Here is a 22,438-nt window from a genome sequence, read left to right as displayed (position 1 = left end):
GTAAGTACCTAGAACCAAGCAAGTGATAAAGAAGCACCTCTTTACTTTTATTTGTTGAATGGTAGAGATAAGTGTAGAGGAGGGCACTCAATCCAGGCTGGGGAGGAGGGAGGCTAGGTTGGCAGGATGTGGAGTGGGAAAGGCCTTATAAAGGAAGTGATTAACTGAGTGGGAAAGTTAGTGTATAGGAAAGAAAGAGTTTAGGGCAGGCCTTCAGAGACCTGACACTGAGAAAGACAGCAGAAGGTACATTTCAGAAGCGAGCACGGCACTGAGTATGTAGCAAATACACCACTCCTTTCACCTGGAAAGGTAGAGAGGAGGCAATACATTTCTGGCTGGTGGGGTCTGACAGAGACAGAAAACATGCTTCACCCACTTTTCTGAGTTGCAAGCAACATGGACTATAATTAAGATTTGAGATGCATAAACACAATGTTTTCCAGATGTTCTATAAATGCAAGTTGCTTGGATATTAATAAATCGCACTAAGTTAGCCCCAAGGTCACATTGTTTCAGAAAATGCAAATGTCCATTGTGTTATTGTGAAGAGGATGAGAAGTCACAGTTTTCAGGAGCTTTCAGGGTAGCGTTTCATTTGAGCATCTTGGGAAATTCATGCTCAGAAAACACCTTGAAAACTGCCATGTTGGTGCTCATTTGGCATGAATGCTTCCTGGTTGGTAGAACAGACCTGAGTCTTCCTGAATGTCCTCTGCTCTCCTGAGAACACCCCTTGACTTCCAAATGATTAACAGCCCCAACTCCTTCCTCTGTGTCCACTTCCCAGTAGGTGTGAGTGGGGTGGGCTGAGCTCAGAGTAAGGAAATTTAGCCCTGGACACCTGAGAACAGTGGCAGGGCTGTCCTCCCCCATTTCCTCTATATGAACACCATGGTTGTTTCTTTTCCCTTGCCTAAGAGAAATTTATCTTCCAAAACATAAATCCATTGGAACACAAATATTTAACATTAAAAGCCCTCAATGTCAGAGATGGGAGAATCACTTCTAGAAAATTTAGAAGGGCATCTTTGGAAATAATCTTTAAGAGAGAAAGGGGTGAAGCAACTTGCAAAATGCGACTGTCCAGTGACCATCTTCCCATAGAAACATCAAGTTTTGCAAGGATCCATATGCAAAAGTACGTTTGCAAGCACTAAGAAATCCAGGAATTCATCTAAGAGATGGAAAGATGGTCCCCAGTATGCAAGCCAATAAAAGAGATTCATCATGTAAACAGAATGAAGGATGAAAACATATGATCATCTCGATAGATGCAGAAAAAATAATTGATAAAATTTAACGTATCAACTTTCCTCAACAAACTGGTATAGAAGGAACACATTTCAACATAGTAACAACAAATTAGGCATAGAAAGAGCATATTTCAACACAATAAAGAACATATATAACAAAACCACAGCTAACTAATTAATTAAACACCAAATTAGGTATAGGTAGAACATATCTCAACATAATAAAGAACATATTCACATCCACAAATTCAGAGCATCCAAATTGATTTAAAAAAAAGAGGTCAACATTGTTCTTTTCTGCAGACACCATCATCTTATATAAAGAAACCCCAAGGACTCCACAAAAACTCTATTAGTTCTCCTAGAATACAGGAGTATTTCAATTAATTTATAATTCTCAGCAACAGAATTTGAAGGCTAATTTTTGCTGATCAGTGTGTGTTTCAGAAGAAGGATGGTCCAGTGTTTCCATCTCTGCCATCTTGTAGATATTACTCAGATAGTAAGCAGTTCCAGCACTAGAATATCTCCTCTTGTCCTGTTATAACCAAACCCACTCCCCTGTTGCCTACCACACTTACTTTAGACCTAATATTTTGCCACCACTAATTTCTTCTCTATTTTCATAAATTTACCTTCCCAGGAAAATATAGAAAGTTTTGTGACTGACTTTTTTTTCCACTCAGCATAATTCCTTGAAGATTTTTCCAAGTTTTTTTTGTGTATCAAATACATGTCTCTTTATTGCTGAATAGTATTTATCTAATTCTCCTTTCAGTACTATCACTTTTTCACTTTCCTAATTTTGCTGCTGTGTTGTTGGTGCATAAATATTTTAGATTATGTCTTCTAGATAGATTGATTCTTTTATCATTATATCATATTCGTTTAAGTCTCCGGTAACTTTCTTTGCTTTGAAGTCTACATCGTATGATCTTAGGTTAGCCACTTCTGCTTTCCTTTGATTAATACTTGAATAATATACCTGAGTTTTCTGATGTGAGATCTACAAGAAGGCTTTTCTACATTGACTCTGGGCCAGGGTGTTGTGGGAAGTCAGGGACCCTGAATGGAGGGATCGGCTGAAGCCATGGCAGAAGAACATAAATTGTGAAGATTTCATGGGCATTTATTAGTTCCCCAAATTAATACTTTTATAATTTCTTACACCTGTCTTTCCTGCAGTCTCTGAATATAAATTGTGAAGATTTCATCGACATTTATCACTTCCCCAATCAATTCTCTTATAATTTCCTAAGCCTGTCTTTACTTTAATCTCTTAATCCCATCATCTACATAAGCTGAGGATGTATGTCACCTCAGGACCCTGTGATGATTGTGTTATCTGTACAAATTGTTTGTAAAGCATGTGTGTTTGAACAATGTGAAATCTGGGCATCCTAAAAGAACAGGATAACAATGATTTTCAGGAAACAAGGGAGATAACCATAAGGCCTGACTACCTGCGGGGCCGGGCAGAACAGAGTCATATTTCTTTTCTTGCAAAAGTGAATAGGAGAAATATCACTGAATTCTTTTTCTCAACAGCCCTGGGAAAAGAATGCATTCCCAGGGGGAGGCCTCTAAAATGGCCACTCTGGGAGTGTCTGTCTTATGCAGTTGAAGATAACGGATAAGATACACCCTGGTCTCCTACAGTGCCCCCAGGCTTGCTAAGATTAGGAAATTCCAGCCTGGCAAATTCTAGTCAGACGAGTTCTCTGCTCTTGAACCCTGTTTCCTGTTAAGATATTTATCAATGACAATGCATGCACAGTGGGACATGGAACCTCATTAGTAATTCTAATTTCACCCCAACCTTGTGATCTTGCTCTGCTCCCATTTGCCTTGTGATATTTTATTGCCTTTAAAGCATGTGATCTCTGTGACCCACACCCTATTCGTACACTCTCTCCCCTTTGAAAATTGCTAATAAAAGCTGGCTGGCTTTGCAGCTCAGGTGGGCATCACAGAAACTGCTGACATGTGATGTCACCCCTGGAGACCCAGCTGTAAAATTTATTTCTTTTGTACTCTTTCTCTTTATTTCTCAGACTGGCTGACACTTAGGGAAAATAGAAAAGAACCTACATTGAAATATTGGGGGCCAGTTCCCCTGATACCAGGGGATCTCCTCATTGTGAGAATGTTAATGTCAACTAGGTAATGAGATGTTTTGGAAGTCTTTCTTTCATGTATTTCTCTTAGAGTTATTTATAAAGAGTAAACTCTTTTGTGTTCTAGAAATTCAGTAAAATTGCATGATAAAAAATCAATATGCAGAAATCAAGAGTGTTTCTACACATCAATAGCAAATTTTCTGAAAAAACAAAACATTGTCATTTACAACAGCTCCAAAAAATAAAACACCTAGAAATAAATTTAACCAAAGAAGTGAAACATTTCTATAATCAAAACTGCAAAGTACTGATTAAAGAAATAAACATGCATAAATAGAAAGAAACCTCATGTTCATGGATTAGAAAAACTAATATTGCTAAAATGTTCATACTACTCAAGGCAAACTACAGATTCAAAGTCATCCTTATCAAAATGGCAATGACATTCTCCACAGAAATAGAAAAAAAATTCTAAAATTTGTATAGAACCACAAATGACCACACATAGACAATCATAAAAAAAAAGCTGATGGCATCACACTAACTGACTTCAAAACATACTGCAAAACTTTAAGGCCCAAAACAACATGATAGACACATAGGCCAATGGAACAGAAGAGAAAGCCCACAAATAAATCCACACATCTACAGCAAATTGACTTTTGAACAAAGGTGCCATCTACACATAACAAGAAAAGGACAACTTCTTTAATAATTGGTGCTTGGAAAATTGGATATCCACCTGCAGAAAAATAAAACTATACCCTTGCCTCTCACCATATATGACAATTAACTCAAAATGGATTAAAGTCTTAAATGTTGGATGTGAAGCTATGAAACTACTAGAAGAAAACATAGGAAAAAATCTCCATGGCATTTGTCTAGGCAAGGACTTTTTGAATAAAACTTAAAAAGCATAGGCAACCAAAGCAAATATAGACAAATGCCACTACATGCAACTGAGAAGCTTCTGCATGTCAAGGGAAATAAGTAACAGAGCAAAGACACAACCTACAGAGTGAGAGAGTATATTTGCAAGTGATAATGCTGATACAAGGCTAATACCCAAAATACATAAGGACCTTAAACAACTCACAAACAACAACAAGCCCAAAAACCTTGATTTCCAAATAAGCCAAAGACTTGAACAGACATTTCTCAAAAGAAGACATGCAAATGGCTAACAGATATATGAGAAAATGCTCAATATCACTAATCATCAGGAAAATGCACCTCAAGTCAATAAACATATGAAAAAAGCTCAATATGACTGATTATTAGAGAAATACAAATCAAAACCACAATGAGATACCATCTCACACCAGTCAGAATGGTGATTATTAAAAAGTCAAGAAACAACAGATGCTGGAGAGACTGTGGAGAAATAGGAACATTTTTACACTGTTAGTGGGAATGTAAATTAGTTCAACCTTTGTGGAAGACAGTGTGGCAATTCCTCAAATATCTAGAAACAGAAATACCATTTGACCCAGCAATCCCATTAATAGGTATAAACCCAAAGAAATATAAATCATTCTATTATAAATATACATGTACAAGTATGTTCATTGCAGTGCTATTCACAATAGCAAAGACATGGAATCAACCCAAATGCTCATCAATGATAGACTGGATAAGGAAAATATGGTAGATATACACTGTGGAATACTATGCAGCCATAAAAAGAAATGAGATCTTGTCCTTTGCAGGGACATGGATGGAGCTGGAGGCTATTATACTTAGCAAACTAATGCAGGAACAGAAAACCCAATACTAAGTATTTTCACTTATAAGTGGGAGCTGAATTATGAGAACATGTGAACACATGAAAGGGCAATAACACAAACTTGGGCATGTCAGAGGGTGAGGGGATTGGAGGAGGGAGAGAATCAGGAAGAATAGCTAATGGATGCCGGGCTTAATATGTAGGTGATGGGATAGTCTGTGCAGCAAACCACCAACGCACACATTTACCCATGTAGCAAACCTGCACATCCTGCACATGTGTCCTGGAACTAAAAATACAATTAAAAAAAATCAAAAAACATGCACCAAATTTTAAACAGTGATTTTTTGAGGAACATGTTTATGGGAGTTTTGAATTGTTTAAATTCAATACTCATCTCTAAATTGTTTAAATTTCTTACTATGAGAACGTGTTACTTATAAAATCAGTAAACAATAATAAAAAGATTCCTGCTTAAGGAAAAAACAAACAAAGACAATGCACATCAAAACAACAATGTGGTAATGTGTCACTTCAGTCAGAATGTCTCCCTCATAAAATAAAGACAGCAAGTATTCATGAGCATATGGAGAAAAGGGAGCACTTATAAACAGTTATAGAAAATCGTATAAAAGTTCCTCAAAAAAATTTAAGAACTGTCATATGATCCAGCAATCCCAGCACTGGGTATATTAGCCAAAATAAATAAAATCAATATGTCCAAGAGATATCCACACTCCTATGTATATTATGTCAGGTGAAATAAGCCAAGCAGAAAAAGACAAGTACCATTTGATCCCACTCATATATGCAATTGATAAACTTGTTCTCATGGAAATAGACAGTAGAATAGTGGCTGCGAGAGGATAGGGAGGGGAGGGCACAGGGGAATGGAGACAGTTTTGTTAATAGGTACAAAACTACAGCCTTGAGGTGACAGAACTATGTGAATGTTTGTTTAAGCCTTTAAATACAAGGGAAGAGGTGGACTTAATCATTTGTGATGAGTCTACGTTTCCTGGGCCAAGGTTGAGCCCTAGTTTAGATGAGAACTCAGGATTGCCTTTCTAGAGCCTGGTCAAAGAGAGAATCTTCATCAATATGCACACGTATGTATATGGCATGTGGACATGCATACACACATATGTGGTGGAAGCTGAGCTATGGAGATTCTGCAAAACTCAAGTCCCAGCTTGCAGGAACAGACTTGGGTAGGTCACTCTTGAGACTCTGTGGTATTGTTGATACTGGAAAACCCAAGAAGGGCTCTGGCCAACAACAGGACCATTGGATTTAACCTATGGAATACATTGGTGGCCTTGAATGTCTTCTCTGATGTAGTAACTTAACTCCTTCATGACCCATCACATTTATAGCTGCCCCCATGATGGTTCCTCTGCATCTTATACATTACATTCCTTGGAGCACTTTGTATTTCTACTCTGGTGTCAAAAGTTTTCAGTCTCCTCCCAAACAACTATCATCCAGATGCACTCCTCTGCCATCTCTCTCTGTTGCAGTGAAGGACACCCCATGACGCAGATTCTCACACAGGACACCTTGTCATCCTGACTCCCCTCTTCTCTGCACCTAGAGGCATCAGCAAGTCCCATGGCCTCTGCCTGCAGCACAGGTCCTGAGCCCAACCCCATCTCTCCATCTCCACATCCACTGCTTCCCTGTGTCTAGTCATCACTATCCTCAGCCTCAATCACTGTCACAGTCTCCCACCCAGTCTCCCTACTTTGCCCTATTTCTCACATGGCAGCCTCTGACCTTTTATATTAAAATTAGACTCTATTATAGCAATGGCTCCATGCATCCTCAGACCCATGGTGGCCTTCATCCCTTCCCACATCCTCTAAGGCCATTTTTTCACAGAGTTAGGCCACTCTGACCACTGCCTAATCCTGACACTCACCACTCTCACTGCCCAATAGTGTTGACTTGGTATTCTTAGTATTTTGTAAGCATCTATAAGGCTGGGTGTATCTAAAAAGACTTTGTCTACCCTGACATTCTCTAAAGATGACTTGACCTCTGCGTACTCCTTTTTGGCAGTACTAAACTTGTCACTGAGTTGGCATTCCTCCTATATCTGCAAATCCAGTGTTTCCACAAGCTGCTTTTTATGTCTTCCATAAAGTTGACTCCTAAGGAACAGACCTACCAATAGGCCGATGAGAGATGGACACACCAGTGTCTTTTCCGGAGATGGCAGAAGGTGACGCATGGACTCAGGTCAGGGAACAGCAGCTCCACCATCATTTTGCCCAGCTTCCCAAGGATCAGCCCAGGACCTGGCCCCTCAGAGGATGGCAGCCCCTCCATGGCACTGCAACCACCACAGGGCTCGGCCCAGTAACCATGGATTCTGAAGCCATAACAAACCCCAGAGAATGCCCCAACATTCTGCTTGGAACACAACCAGCAACTGGCATCTTCGGTTGGTCAGTTATATGTTTAGTGACAGGAGGACATTTGTAAGTAAAAGATGCTTATCTCTATTACTGTTTAATGATTCTTTACTTCTTTTTTGTTATTTTATAAAATTAAAATGTAGCAAAATCTGCACATGTGAAGTGCATAGCTTTACAGATTTTTTTTTTTTTTTTTTGAGATGGAGTCTTGCTCTGTCCCCCAGGCTGGAATGCAGTGGCGCGATCTCGGCTCACTGCAAGCTCCACCTCCCAGGTTCACACCATTCTTCTGCCTCAGCCTCCCGAGTAGCTGGGACTACAGGCGCCCGCCACCACGCCAGGCTAATTTTTTTGTATTTTTAGGAGGGACAGGGTGTCACCGTGTTAGCCAGGATGGTCTCGATCTGATCTCGTGATCCACCCGCCTTGGCCTCCCAAAGTGCTGGGATTACAGGCATGAGCCACTGCGCCTGGCGGCTTCACAGATTTTTAAAACCTTATATCGCTTAAAGTAACCAACAAGTCCTATCAATATACAGATCATGTTCATTAACACTTAAAATACTCCCTTGTAACTTTTCAACTAATATTCACCCACTCCACCTCATGTAGCCTGTTTTCATTTTTATTAACATACATCAGTTTGTCCAGCTCTCCAACTTCATAGAAGTTAGATAAATCATGTTTTGAAGCAAAAGGGGCTTGCTGTCTGATACACTAGAAGCCAATACTGTGACACTGGGTTTTTGAGAAAAGAAAAGCTTTATACTGCAAGTTCACTCCCAAGGAGACAGGAGTCAAGCTCAAGTCTGCCTCCTCATGCTGGCTTCAAGACAGTGTTTGTATTAGAAAAGGTACAGAGGGTGTATTCTGAGATGAGTAGGTTATTGGTGGAGGGAAAGGGGAAGTCTGGAAGGTCCTTGGGCATGAACAGTTATCTCTATATGCTGACTCATGGGTTGCATGTGCAAATTAGGGGAAGGTAGTATAAAACATGCCACGGAAATTTAGGCTGTAACATCATTAGTTTTTTTTTTTTTAATTCCTTGGACAATAAATTTAGTCTTCCTTGTCCTAGGTGCATGCTTCCATCATGAGGAATTAGGGAAAATGTCCACTCTACCTTCTTCCTTCTGACTAGGGGTGCAAGTCTTAATGTGAGGAATCAAATTATTTCATATTAAGTTGAAGATATTCTCTAACATCTGGTTCAATATTCACATTTTGCATTACTAGTGCATTGCTTTTGAAAAACAGTTTTGACATAGCATTGGAAGCAGCATTACCAGACTACCAGATATACAACAATGAATATTAACAGTAGATAAGGTTCCAATTTTACTATGCCCTGGAGCATAGATCAAATTCTGTGTGGGGGTCAACAACGAAAATAAATCTGAGAACCAGCTGGTACCTCCTTCTTCTCTAAGAATTGTTGTAACCAATAAGCTTGTCTTATTATTTCTAAATGTCTTTTACCTTCAGAAGATATATTGATGTAAACACAACATGATGTGTTAGCTATAATAACATACAAACTCCTCTCCGCTCCACCAATATGTGGTCTAAGGATATTCTGTTATCCTGGATTACCCTGCATAAAAAGTCTAAAATTTTTGTTGGGTAGCTAAGGCTTCAGTTGCTTCACTCGCTAAGTTATCTAGAGTGATTGACAGATTTCTAACCCTATGTTCCTAAGGGACTACTCCCCACCATGGTGATAGATATCTGCCAAACATAGGCCAAAGTCTGTTTTCTTGGTTTTCAGGTAGGGTTCGTCTAGTCCTGGAAAATAATTCTAAGAAACTAGTTCAGTGCTGAGTAACACTGGAACTATAAATAGAAATGGGAGGAACCAGATAACCTAATAGACAAATATCCCTCATGTGCCAGCTGTCAACACATTCCCAAGTCCATGGGTGGTTGATATATTGACAAACAATATATCAACAGGAGGTGTGCATAAAGTCCCTGACACATTCTGAAAGTTACGTATTTGGTTTACTGGTAGCAGAGACAGGTGTGTTATAGTTTTCTTTCGAAATGTAATTTCTCTGTCTCGGATTCTCCATTTTTACCAAAGACGATCGTAGTATGATACATTTGTGTGCAAAATAAGCTTCACATGAAAATCTCATTTCTTTTACTGCTTCTTCTTTTCTGCTGAATATTGGGTCAGCAATCCTTATGCAGCTTTTTACTGTAGAGTCCTGGAAAGTTTTTTTCTAGTCCAATGGTATAATCTCCGAAGTTATCAGAGTTGTATTTAAGAGTACTTGTCAAAATCCTTTTCATGAAACTTAATTTGAATTACAGATGATTGCAATCGTTTTTAGAGAAGAATCCAAAAGAGTAACTCTGATGACAAAAACTTAGAATAGCCATGCCTAAAATCTGATGAAAGAACTCAATTGGCAAGAAATTTAATTTTTTAATTATATGAAGCATATAGAATTATGACTGACAGCATCACATTAGGACCAGCAGAATTTTGTAAATTGTATGAAATCCTTGGGATACTTGGACTACTAATATATCTATACAAATATAACTTTAGGAAAGATTTAACAGTTAAAAGTATGACCAATATCACATTAGATTTTTATAAATTTTTATAATTTTTGGAAAATTTATATCAATAACATATCCATAAATGTAACCAAAAGATCAATGTTATTTATGATTTGATAATGCTTTCCATACAGTTTTCCAAATGACTTACTGAAGGTGTCGAAAGTTCATAACACTTAATCAAAGCAGAATCACAGGTCATTTTTAAATAATAATTATTCATTTAGCTAGAGTGATGATCAAAAGACATCAAAAGCAATACAGAAAGTTCCACCAATATAAAAACCTTAACACTTTTACTGCTCAGTTTTCCCAAGCAACCAGAAAAACCAATAAAGACAATACAGGATTATCTTGATAAAGTATAAAATCTTTATCTTTAGGCCAGTCATCAACAAGGTAAAGAAAAACCTCCTGTAGTGTGATTGCTTCTTTTTATAGAATGTTCATTTAGATAACTTGGAAGTCAAACCTGATAAAAAGGGTACTTCCTTTTAATTAGACACAGGAAGAATGTGTCCAGGGTCATGTGAGAATGTTGTATTATAGAGAAAGGTGAACGAGAAAGCTAGTACCTTGAGCAGGGAGACACATGACTCCTAATGACAATGTGGGAAGTTCCCTGGCTGCATGAAACAGTTCATATCAAAAAGCCACAAGTACAAAATCATGTTACATTTGAGGAAATTATTGCTTTTAAGATAAACATTATAGTGTTATGCCATAACAGGAGAATTGGAACTAGGGGGAAAATGTTACAGGAGCTGAAGAAAAAGTTGAATGAACTTCAAAGTTGAAGGAAAGAGGTATCATCCCAGCCTAGCGAAAAGATATGTCTTTCCAAAGAAAAAAGGAACAGAAGGCAATGATGTGATCTTCAAATCATACGTGTATCAAGATACAGGAAAAGTTGAAATTCTGAGATATAAATCTGAGAATTTAAAAAAAGCAGATTTCAAAATTAAAAGTTAATATTTCTTGAAATATCATTGAGAGCAAATCAATACTTTAAGAAAAGCTTGATTTAATCAAAATTTTTAGTTTTGTATTAGTGTATTTTTAATATTACAGCTAATTTTAAGAAAATCATATAAACAAATCTATTCAATGTCAAACAGTTTTGACTGCAAGGTAAGATTCTGTAAACATTTATAACGTCTTACAATTTTTTATTTTCTTTTCCAAGTTTGTATATCCATTCAGATTTATCTATTATTTCTATTCCCTCAAGTTAAAATAGTCCTTAAAAACCTCTAGACTAGGCAAAATTACTTTTCCTTAAACAAAACCCATATTCTCACATCTGCTAGTAACTTTTCTTACCAAAAACATATCCTAATTTTCTTATACAGAATTGTCTCTCTTGTATCTAGTTGTTTCTATATATTAAAATTAGAATATTAAGTTTTTTTTGCCCCCCCACAGAGTCTCCCTTTGTGTGATCTCGGCTCAGTGCAACTTCCACCTCCGGGATTCAAGCCATTCTCCTGCCTCAGTCTCTCGAGTAGCTGGGATGACAGCTGTGTGTCACTGCATCCACCTAATTTTTTTGAGGTGTTTATTATTTACTGTTTTAATAACATTGCAGCATATATATGATGAACAGATAATATTCAGGTTATTGTAATGTTTTAAAATATGCTATAAGTGGTATGATACTCTAATATAGTTGTGTAACTTTCCCCCTCAACATGAATTTTTGGGGATTTATCCATGTTGATACATGTAGCCTTAAGTTCATTTAGTAAAAATTTATTACAGTTCATTCATCCATTCTCCTATTGATGGACATTTAGGCTCTTTGTTTTTTTCTGTCATAAACAACACTAAAATGAATAGTTCATGTCTCCTCCTGCACATGGTAAGGGTTCCTGCAGAGAATATATCTAGAAGAGGAGTTGCTGAATTCAAGAGTAGGTGCAACTTTTATTTTACCAGGTATTGTGAAATTGCTTCCTAAAGTTGTATCAAAAAAAACCTTGACATTTTTCTTTAATGTGATAATTCCAGCAAACACCATTTCTATGATTTCAAGTAGCTTATTCAAATTATGTATCTTCAGTGATATATATTCAATATCTTGAATATATTGAATCAAGTACATCAGGGTAAAAAAACCCTACATGGATATTAATTTTTTTAATACTTTAAGTTCTGGGGTACATGTGCAGGAATGTGCAGGTTTGTTACATAGGTATACACGTGCCATGGTGGTTTCTTGCACCCATCAACCTGTGATTTACATTAGATATTTCTCTCAATGCTATCCCTCCCCTAGTCCCCCACCCCCTGACATGCCTTGGTGTGTGATGTTCCCCTCCTTGTGTCCATGTGTTCTTATTGTTCAACTCCCACTTATGAGTGAGAACATACAGTGGTTGGTTTTCTGTTCTTGTGATAGTTTGTTGAGAATGATGGTTTCCAGGGACATCCATGTCCCTGCAAGGACATGAACTCATCCCTTTTTATGGCTGCATAGTATTCCATGGTGTATATGTATCACATTTACTTTATCCAATCTATCATTGCTGGGCATTTGGGTTGGTTCCAAGTCTTTGCTATTGTGAACAGTGCCGCAATAAACATACATGTGCATATGTCTTTATAGTAGAATGATTTATAATCCTTTGGGCACTCTCGATTCACTGCAACCTCCAACTCTGGGATTCAAGCAATTCTCATGCCTCAGCCTCCCGAGCAGCTGGGACAGGCGCTCGCCACCATGCCTGACTAATTTTTTGTATTTTTAGTAGAGACAGGGTTTCACCATGTTGGCCAGGCTGGTCTCAAACTCCTGACCTCAGGTGATCCACCTGTGTCGGCCTCCCAAAGTGCTGGGATTACAGGCATAAGCCACCACACCTGGCCTTAGGTGTCCTTTTTATACTTTATGTTTTTGTTGACATTGTCAAAAATTAGTTGGCTGTAAGTATTTGGGTTCATTTCTGGGTTTGCTCTTCTGTTCCATTGGTCTACATGCCTATTTTATACCAGTACCATGCCGTTTTGTTAACTATCACCTTGTGGTATAGTTTAAGTTGGTAATGCAATGCCTTCAGATTTGTTCTTATTGCTTAGTCTTGCTTTGGCTATGTGGGCTTCTTTTGCTTCCATATGAATTTTATAGTTGTCTCCTTTTTTTATTTCTGTGAAGAATGATGATGTTATTTTTATGGGAATTGTATGGAATTTGTAGATTGTTTTTGGCATTGTGGTCATGTTCACATAGTCACTCTATGCATCCATGAGCATGAAATCTGTTTCCATTTGTTTGTGTCATCTATAATTTATTTCAGCAGTGTTTGTTTACCTTGTACAGATCTTTTATCTCCTTGTTTAAGTATATTTCTTCTTCTTATTATTATTTTTTGCAGCTGTTGTAAGAGGGGTTGTGTTCTTGATTTGATTCCTAGTTTGGGTTGCTGTTTATGTATAGCAGTGCTACTGAATTGTGTATATTGATTTTGTATCCTGAAACTTTACTGAATTCATTTATCAGATCTAGGAGCTTTTTGGATAAGTCTTTAGTGTTTTTTAGGTATACAATCGTATCATCAATGAACAGTCACAGTTTGACTTCCTCTTTTCCAATTTGGATGCCCTTTATTTCTTTCTCTTGTTTGAATGCTCTGGCTAAGACTTCCATCACTATGTCAAACAGAAGTGGTGAAAGTGGACATCCTTGTCTTGTTCTCTATTTCAGGGGTAATGTTTCCAACTTTTTGCCATTCAGTATAATGTGGGCTGTGGGTTTGTCATAGATGGCTTTTATTACCTTAAGCTATGTCCCCTCTATACCGATTTTGCTAAGGGTTTTAATGCTGAAGTGATGGCGGATTTTGTCAGATGCTTTTTCTGAGTCTATTGAGATAAAAATGAAATTTTTTAAACCTGTTTATGTGGTATATCACATTTATTGATTTGCATATGTTAAACCATCCCTGCATTTCTGGTATGAAATAGAGTTGGTCATGGTGTATTATGTTTTTGATAGGCTGTTGTATTTGGTTAGCTAGGATTTTGCTGATAATTTTTTCGTCATCTATGTTCATCACAAATATTTTGTTTTGTTTGTTTTTTTTGTCATGCCTTTTCTTGCTTTTGGTATTTTGATGATATTGGCTTGATGGAATGATTTAGAGAAGATTCTCTGTTTATCTTTTGGAATATTTTCAGTAAGATGGGTACCAATTCTTCTTTGAATGTCTGATGATAAAAATATCTGTAAATACATGTGCTCCTGGACTTTTTTTTTTGGCAATTTTTTTATTACTGTTTCCATCTCGTTACCTCTTATTGGTCTGTTTAGAGTTTCTATTTCTTCCTGGTTTAATCTAAAAGGATTGTGTATTTCCAGGAATTTGTGCATCTTCTCTAGGTTTTCTAGTTTGTGCATGTAATGATATTCATGGTAGCCTTCAATAGTCCTTTGTATTTCTGTGGTATCGCCTGTAATATCTTCTGTTTTATTTCTAATTGAGCTTATTTAGATTTTCTCTCTGCTTTTCTTGGTTAATCTTGCTATTGGCCTATCAATTTTGTTCATCTTTGCAAACAACCAGCTTTTTGTTTCATTTATCTCCTTGTATTTTTTTGTTTCAATTTCAGTTAGTTCTTTTCTGATCTTTTTAATTTTTTCTGTGCTGTTGCGTTTGTATGTGGTTTGTTTTTGCTTCCCTAGTTTTTTGAGGTGTGACCTTACATAGTCTATTTGTGCTAAAATAGCACAAAAAGACTTTTTTTTAAGCACAAGTGCTTTTTGATGTAGGCATTTATTGCTATGAACTTTTCTCTTAGAACCACTTTTGCTGTATCCCAGAGATAGTTGTAAGTTGCGTCACTATTGTCATTCAATTCAAACAGTTTTTAAATTTCCATCTTAATTTCGTTGTTGATTCAAAATTCATTCAGGAGGCTGGGCATTGTAGCTCACTTCTATAATTCCAGCACTTTGGGAGGCTGAGGTGGGTGGATCACTTCAGATCAGGAGTTCAAATCTAGTCTGGCCAAAATAGTGAAATCCTGTCTCTACTAAAAATACAAAAATTAGCCAGGCATGATGGCTTGTGCCTTTAATTCTACCTACTCAGGAGGCTGAATTGCTTGAACCTGGGAGGTAGATGTTGCAGTGAGCCAAGGTCATGCCACTGCACTCCAGCCTAGGCAATAGAGTGAGACTCTGTCTCAAAAAAAAAAAAAAATTCAGGAGCAGGTTATTTGAGTTTATTTCTGGGTTCTCTATTCTGTTCTATTGGTCTATGTGCCTGTTTTTATACCAGTATCATGCTGTTTTGGGGACTATGGCCTTATAACATATAGTACGGTGTGAAATCAGGTAACGCGATGCCTCCAGACTTGTTCCTTTTGCTTAGTCTTGCTTTGGCTACGTGAGCTCTTTTTTGGTTCCATATGGATTTTAGCATTGTTTTTTCTACTTCTGTGAAGAATAACAGTGGTATTTTCATGGAAATTGCACTGAATTTGTAGATTGCCACTGAGTTGTATACATTAATTTTGTATCCTGAAAATTTGCTGAATTCATTTATCAGTTCTAAAAGCTTTTCAGAGGAGTCTTTAAGGTTTTCTAGGTATACCATAATATTATCAGCAAACAGCAACCGTTTGACTTCCTCCTTACCAATTTGGACCCTTCCTTTGTTTCTCTTGTCAGGTTACTTTGGCTATGACCTCCAGTGTGATGTTGAATAGAAGTTGTGAGAGTGAGCATCTGATGGCTTTTAAACATTGAGGTATATCCCTTGTATGCCGATTTTGCTGAGGGTTTTATTAATAAAGGGATGCTGAATTTTGTCAAATGCTTTTTCTGCATTTATTGAGATGATTATGTAATTTTTAAATTCTTTTTTATGTGAAACCTGTAACATTTTATTTGTTAAAAAAGAATAGCTTCAGAATAGATCTAAATGTAACCTTTCCAAAAAACACCAAAAAGTACAGTGTAGATTACCTCCCCATTAAATACAAACTTTCATTTTGTGATGCACTGCATCAGTGTTTTGCATATACCTTGATGCAAAGAAAATTTTAAGTTGCATCCCGTTTTTTAAAAAAAACCAAAACTTTTAAGAACTGAACAAGGATGATTACAAACACATTCCAATAAAGACAATTTTCCTTCAACAAAGCATATTATTTCGTTTATATACAACATGTGAACACTCAAGAGTTTTAACTGAGTTGTACCAAAGGCAAAATATTATGCTTAAAATTAAATGACAGATGCATGAAGAGCAAAAAAAGTTTAATATACCAAAGACAATTTGTTATTTGAGACACTCAATGTCAGTATTTGAGGCAATTTTTAAGGGTTTCCAAAAAATGGCATTAATAGCTCTACACAATAACAGTTAAGAACATGAAAAGGAAAACATCTTTATACCATATTTTCACAAATCATTCTAAAGACAGCAAACTTGTGCCCAGCTGCTTTTCCTTGCTTTAAAATAAGCTAGCAGTAATTCTAAATCAGACCAAAATGTGCTATTTCTAGACCAAATATAGCCATTCATACTTGCAAAAATGTTTTGCAACGAGTTCTTGGCCTATATGAAAAGGATCAAATAGCTAAGGAGAGACTAGAATTTATTTCCAAATTCTATGACTGACTTCTAATAATTCCTTATCAGTAAAGTACCAGAAAAATATCAGATATTAAGGATCAGATTTAATTCTTTGGTATAGGCATGAAACTGTTACTGATAGCTTTCCATGGCTACATAAACCATTAAGTAACCCAAGAAGCATGAGAGACAACAAAGAAGTCTAGTATACAATGCAAGGCAGGCCAAGAACCATAACATTTTGTTTTACAGGAAAAGTCAACACTAACGACAAACTCCTGAGAAACTAACACCTATGTAGATGTTTTTAACATAATAGCGAACTAAAATGTCAAGCTTCAACGTGACCAAACTTGTAACTTCTAGCTGGAATATTTTGCCGCACTTGGCATTATACCATAATTTACAGTATACAACATCTGAGGACTCAGTACTATCTTGGCACAACAAAGTAACTTTTCCCACTCCATCAGAGCTGGCAGGTGGCGGGGTGGTGGTGGGAGGGTCTTTTCTCCCCATAAATGCCTTAACTTTAATTTATACCACATAAGAAATTAGTGAAAGAAAACAACAAGGTTAATGTAACTCTATTATAAATTTTGCATTTTTTTTCTCTCTGTGACATATACAAGTATATTTTTGTTTTTGGAGCTATAAATTATTTAATTTAGCAATCTTCAGAGCTCATAAATGTCAACTTTTCAAAAAAGAAATTTTAACTTCAAGTAAGTTGAGGGTTTTATGGCTATTAATTTTACCATCAAAATATCCAAGGGATTTAATTCATTGTAATAATTATAATTCTTCTAAATATCATTTGAATAATTCTTTGTGGACACTAGACTCAAGCCTACATAAATCCAAACAGTACACCTGTAACCTGGGTTTCGAAGATTTTCATCCAATTACCTGTCATTCAACTTGCTACTTACTTCCTCTCATGCCTTCATTTATTAAACACAAACTGTCATTTTTTTAAACTGGAACTTCTCCTCCAAGGCCCTATCAGATAAATTTGTAAATATGCATTTACAGTCTTTAAACACCAACGTTTTAATTTTAATTCTTTTTATGTGGTGTATCACATTTATTGATTTACATATGTTAAATTAGGCCTGGATTTCCTGTATAAAACCCACTTGATCGTGGTGGATTTTCTGTTTAATATGCTTTTGGATTCAGTTAGCTTGTATTTGGTTTTGAATTTTTGCATCTATGTTCATCAGGGATATTAGTCTGTAGGGTTTTTTTTGTTATGTTTTTTCCTGGTTTTGGTATTAAAATTATACTGGCTTCATAGAATAACTTGTGCAGGATTTCTTCTTTCTCTGTCTTGTAAAATAGTGTCAATATTTCTTGGTGTCAGTACCAATTTTTTTTTTTTTAATTCTGGTTATGATTTCTTTCTTTTTTTTTTTTTTGAGATGGAGTCTCGCCCTGCTGCCCAGGCTGGAGTGCAGTGGTGCAATCTCGGCTCACTGCAAGCTCCGGTCCCGGGTTCACGCCATTTTCCTGCCCCAGCCTCCCGAGTAGCTGGGACTACAGGCACCCGTTGCCATGCCCAGCTAATTTTTTTGGTATTTTTAGTAGAGACGGAGTTTCACCATGTTAGCCAGGATGGTCTCGATCTCCCGACCTCGTGATGTACCCACCTTGGCCTCTGAAAGTGCTGGGATTACAGGCGTGAGCCACCGCGCCCGGCAGTTGTGATTTCAAGGGCTGCCTGCAACCTTATGATGCGGTTGTGCATATAGATGGGGGTACAGTACACCCATGACCTGTCTTGTGCCCACGGAGCTGGCCCATAGTATTTAATGATTCTGTTAGGAGGCCATTTATTATCTTTGCAGTCTCCTATGTCCACATCCTTTTTGACATTTGTGCCTGTTTTTGTAATTATGCTTTTTGTAGTTCTTCTTTTATTTTTATTATAAACTGGATATCCTAAGAGTACCCGTTCCTTTAGAGGAATTAGAAAGAAGGATGGCTTGATTGTTCCTAACACACATGCCCCTGTCCATTTAGCCAGCAGTTCCCGATATGTCTGTACTCCACAGATCCAATATACGCCAGAGGGTTCTTTCCAAGCATTTGGAGCCTCTAGCTAATGCCAAGAGTGGCTTACAGTAGAGAATTGAGAGAAAGGGTTTGGATCTGGTAAGTAGGAGTCATTCTGGGCATTTCCCCATAGAGTTTTGTTTTTAGTCTCATCATAATACTGTTGCCCTAGGCAGGTTGTTTCTCCTACTGCCTCTGTGAAAGCCTTTCCCCATCAGGAGATACAGTACTTTCCAATTACGGAGGTTTTTAACAACCAAACACTGTCTGAGGCTGTTGGTTCACTGGGAGGGTTAGGCAAAGTGATCTTGTGGCATTAATTCTTTTGCCTCCCATGGCCACTGGTCCCCCATATTAGTTCCTCCACATATATAGCATAAGGAAATTTCTAAGCTGCCAGCTATGTTTTTAGCTAGTTGAGCAAATAAGTTTTTGGTTGATGGGAGAAGTTCAGGCACTGGCTGATCAAAATGGTTATAGAATGACTTATGGACCCAGAATTGTAGAGTTGGGCCCATTTGAGTCCTTCTAGTCTTTTTGACAATTAGTAGTGCAACCCCAAGACCTGCTCCTTGTCTATTAACTGGTAATAGTGCTGTCTATCCTGTAGACCAAAAAGGTAGCTTTGGTTTTAAGATAGTAAAATGTAAAGGATTGCTATGTCCTTGCCTTACTTACAATCTGGTTTGGTTGACATACTACTTAGCAGAGCAGTCCTTCCTGAATGTAGGTGTTGGAGCTGTGTTAGCATAAACCACTGAATGTTACAGTCTGGGCATTTGATTTGTGATTCTCCATACATATGTTTAGGACTGCTGTTGCTAAGCCTTTCTTGTGTCAAACCATTGCAGACTGCTTCTGGTTTTTTAAGATTATGAACCTACGTGACATGGCAGGCATCAAAGTATAAGGAAATAGGTCCTTTATAGGAGGCAGGGGCTTCTTTGGTTCAAGCTATAAGCTCTACTTCTTTTTATCCCTCTGATTTAATATGCACCTCAAACCAGAATTCATAAGGTAAGAGCTTAGGGTCATAACATATATATAGCTGATTATTTCCTGGGTCACAGACTGAATAGGTGGTCTGGTTGTATGTGCAGGTTTCTGACTTGGTTCCTGTGTATTTATAGCAAGTATGGTACAGTAGAGTTTTATCTGGATGCACTGGGTCTGTTAGACTTATAGGTATACTTTCCCTTACCCAGCCTTGCACCTCCTGCGTTGCCACTTCTAAAGCCTGCATCTGTTTTCTAAGGGTTAGCTTTCCTAACTTCTTTAAATCCCCTCTAATTTGATTAATGATTGGGGGTGGCCTGCCAAATACTATTTTATAGGGTGAATACCAGTTTGTTTTGTAGGCGGACACCTGATCTGGAGGAGGACCATGGCAAGACCTGATTCCATCATAAGTGAGTTTCCTGGCAAAACATTTTTAGTAGCTGTTTTGAGTGTCCGGTTCATTCGTTCCACATTTCCTGAACTCTGTGGTCAGTAGGCTGTGTGCAGTTTCCATTTGACCTTTAAAAGTTGAGTCAGCTGTTGTACTACTGCCACAAATGCAGGACCATTGTCTGATCCTAGTGTTAAAGGCAATCCAAACCTTTGTATGATGTCTTTTAGTAGCACTTTTGTCATCTCTGGTGCCTTTTCAGTTCTGGTGAGGAAGTCCTCAACCCACCCTGAGAAGGTGAAACAAACACTAGCATATACCAGTAACCTCCTGCTCAAGGCTACTCAGTAAAGTCTACAAGCAGGTTCTCACAAGGCACAGCTCCCATTTCCTGAATTCCTGGGGGTCAAGTAGGTCCTTGTTTTGGATTATTCCGGGCACAGGATAGACATTGTTCACAAACAGCACCGATGATGGCAGAGAGCCATGGCACACAGAAGTGTTCACCTATCAAAGTCTCTAGGGCTGTCCTTCCAATGTGTGTTCCTTGATGGATCTGCTTTACAAACCTTGGGGCTACTGTCTCTGGGACAGCTAGCCTCCCGTCAGAGAACAGCCACCATCTACCTTTAAAATATTTTCCTGTTTCTTGACCAAATCAAGCTTTTTCACTTGAAGAGTAATTGGGTACCTCCAGCAAAAGGGGCTCTATAAGGAGAGGCATTGCTAGAGTTCTTTCTTCAGGTAAAGCCTTGCTCATTGCTGCCCGCCTAGCCTCTCGGTCTGCCTTTCTGTTGCCCTGTGCCTTATAGCTTTTCCCAGTTTGGTGTCTTTTGCAATGAATGACAGCCATCTTTTTTGGAGCCCATATGGCTTTTAATAATTGCAAAATTTCTTTTTCATTTTTTATTTCTTTTCCTTCAGTAGTCAAAATCCTCTTTTTTTGTATATTGCCCCAAGGGTATGCAGAGTTGCAAAAGCATATTTTGAGTCAGTATATATGTTTACTTTCTTCCCCTTGGCCAATAAAACTGCTCTGGTTAATGCTATTAATTCAGCCTTCTGAGCGGAAGTCCCCGAAGGTAAGGCTTGAGCCTTGACCACCGAGTGTTGGGTCACTACCACATACCCTGCATATCACACCCTGTCTGTTATGAAACTGCTACCATCAGTGAAGTATTCAACATCTGGGCTCTCCAAGGGGTTATCTCTGAGATCTTCTTGGCTCGAGAACACTTTGTCCACCGTATTTATTCAACAGCGGGGAAGGTCCTGCCAGCAGTAAGGCAACCCACCATCCTTCTAATTGGGTTCCTCCACAGGCAGCAGGGTAGCTGGTTTCAAGATATTTACAGTCTCTAGTGTTATCTGGGGATTTTTACACAGAAGCCTTTGATACTTAAGCATTCTAGAGTTGGACAGCCAAAGATGTCCTCTTTGCTTCATTAAGGTGACTACAGCATGTGGCACCCTAATTACTAACTTTTGATCTATGGCTAGCTTGTTGGCATGTTCTATAAGGGTTGCTGTAGCTGCCAATGCCCTGAGGCAGTGGGGCCAACCAAAGGCCACCAATTCCAGTCTTTTGGGTAAGCATTCTACTGGCCGATGCCAAGAGCCCAACAACTGAGTTAAGACTCTGACTGCTGGCCAGATGTGATGGCTCATGGGTGTAATCCCAGCACTTTGGGAGGCCAAGGGGGATGGGTCATGAGGTCTGGAGATCGAGACCATCCTGGCCAACATAGTGAAACCCCGTCTCTACTAAAAATACAAAAAATGAGCTGGGCATGGTGGTACACGCCTGTAGTCCCAGCTACTCGGGAGGTTGAGGTAGGAGAATCACTTTAACCTGGGAGGCAGAGGTTGCAGTGAGCCTAGATCTTCTTCCCACCTGCACTGCAGCCTGGTGACAGAGCGAGACCCTGTCTCAAAAAAAAAAAAAAAAAAAAAAAGACTCTGACTGCCATTCCTCTTTGTTCATCCACATACAAAAAGAAGGGCTTTTTTACATCTGGCAACCCTAGTGCTGGGGCCTGGATGAGCGCTTTCTTTATATCCTTGAAGGCCTTTTCTTGTTCCTTTTCCCATAGGAGGGGAGGGGCTCTCTTTTCTCACATTTAGTAGCATCATATAAGGGCCTTCCTATAAGGGAGAAGTTTAGAATCCAGATTCGGCAGAATCCTGCCACACCTAGAAATTCCCTGACCTGCTGCCTTGTAACTGCACATATAGCCTCCTTGCACGCACTTCCAAGCCTGTGCTGGCCTTGGGACACCATGAATCCTAGATATCCAACCTTACCAAAACAGACTT

The 22,438-nt window shown here is 38.2% G+C and overlaps 1 pseudogene; it reads right to left on the bottom strand.

The window, feature by feature from the left end:
* The window catches only part of LOC115832862, a 57,144-nt pseudogene that overhangs the window by 19,434 nt on the left and 15,272 nt on the right, over window positions 1-22,438 (bottom strand).

The sequence above is a fragment of the Nomascus leucogenys genome, chromosome 3 (genome assembly GCF_006542625.1).
Source record: "Nomascus leucogenys isolate Asia chromosome 3, Asia_NLE_v1, whole genome shotgun sequence".
Taxonomy (NCBI): domain Eukaryota; kingdom Metazoa; phylum Chordata; class Mammalia; order Primates; family Hylobatidae; genus Nomascus; species Nomascus leucogenys.
Note: the sequence above shows the minus strand (reverse complement) of the source record. Positions and strands in the feature narration are given on the sequence as shown.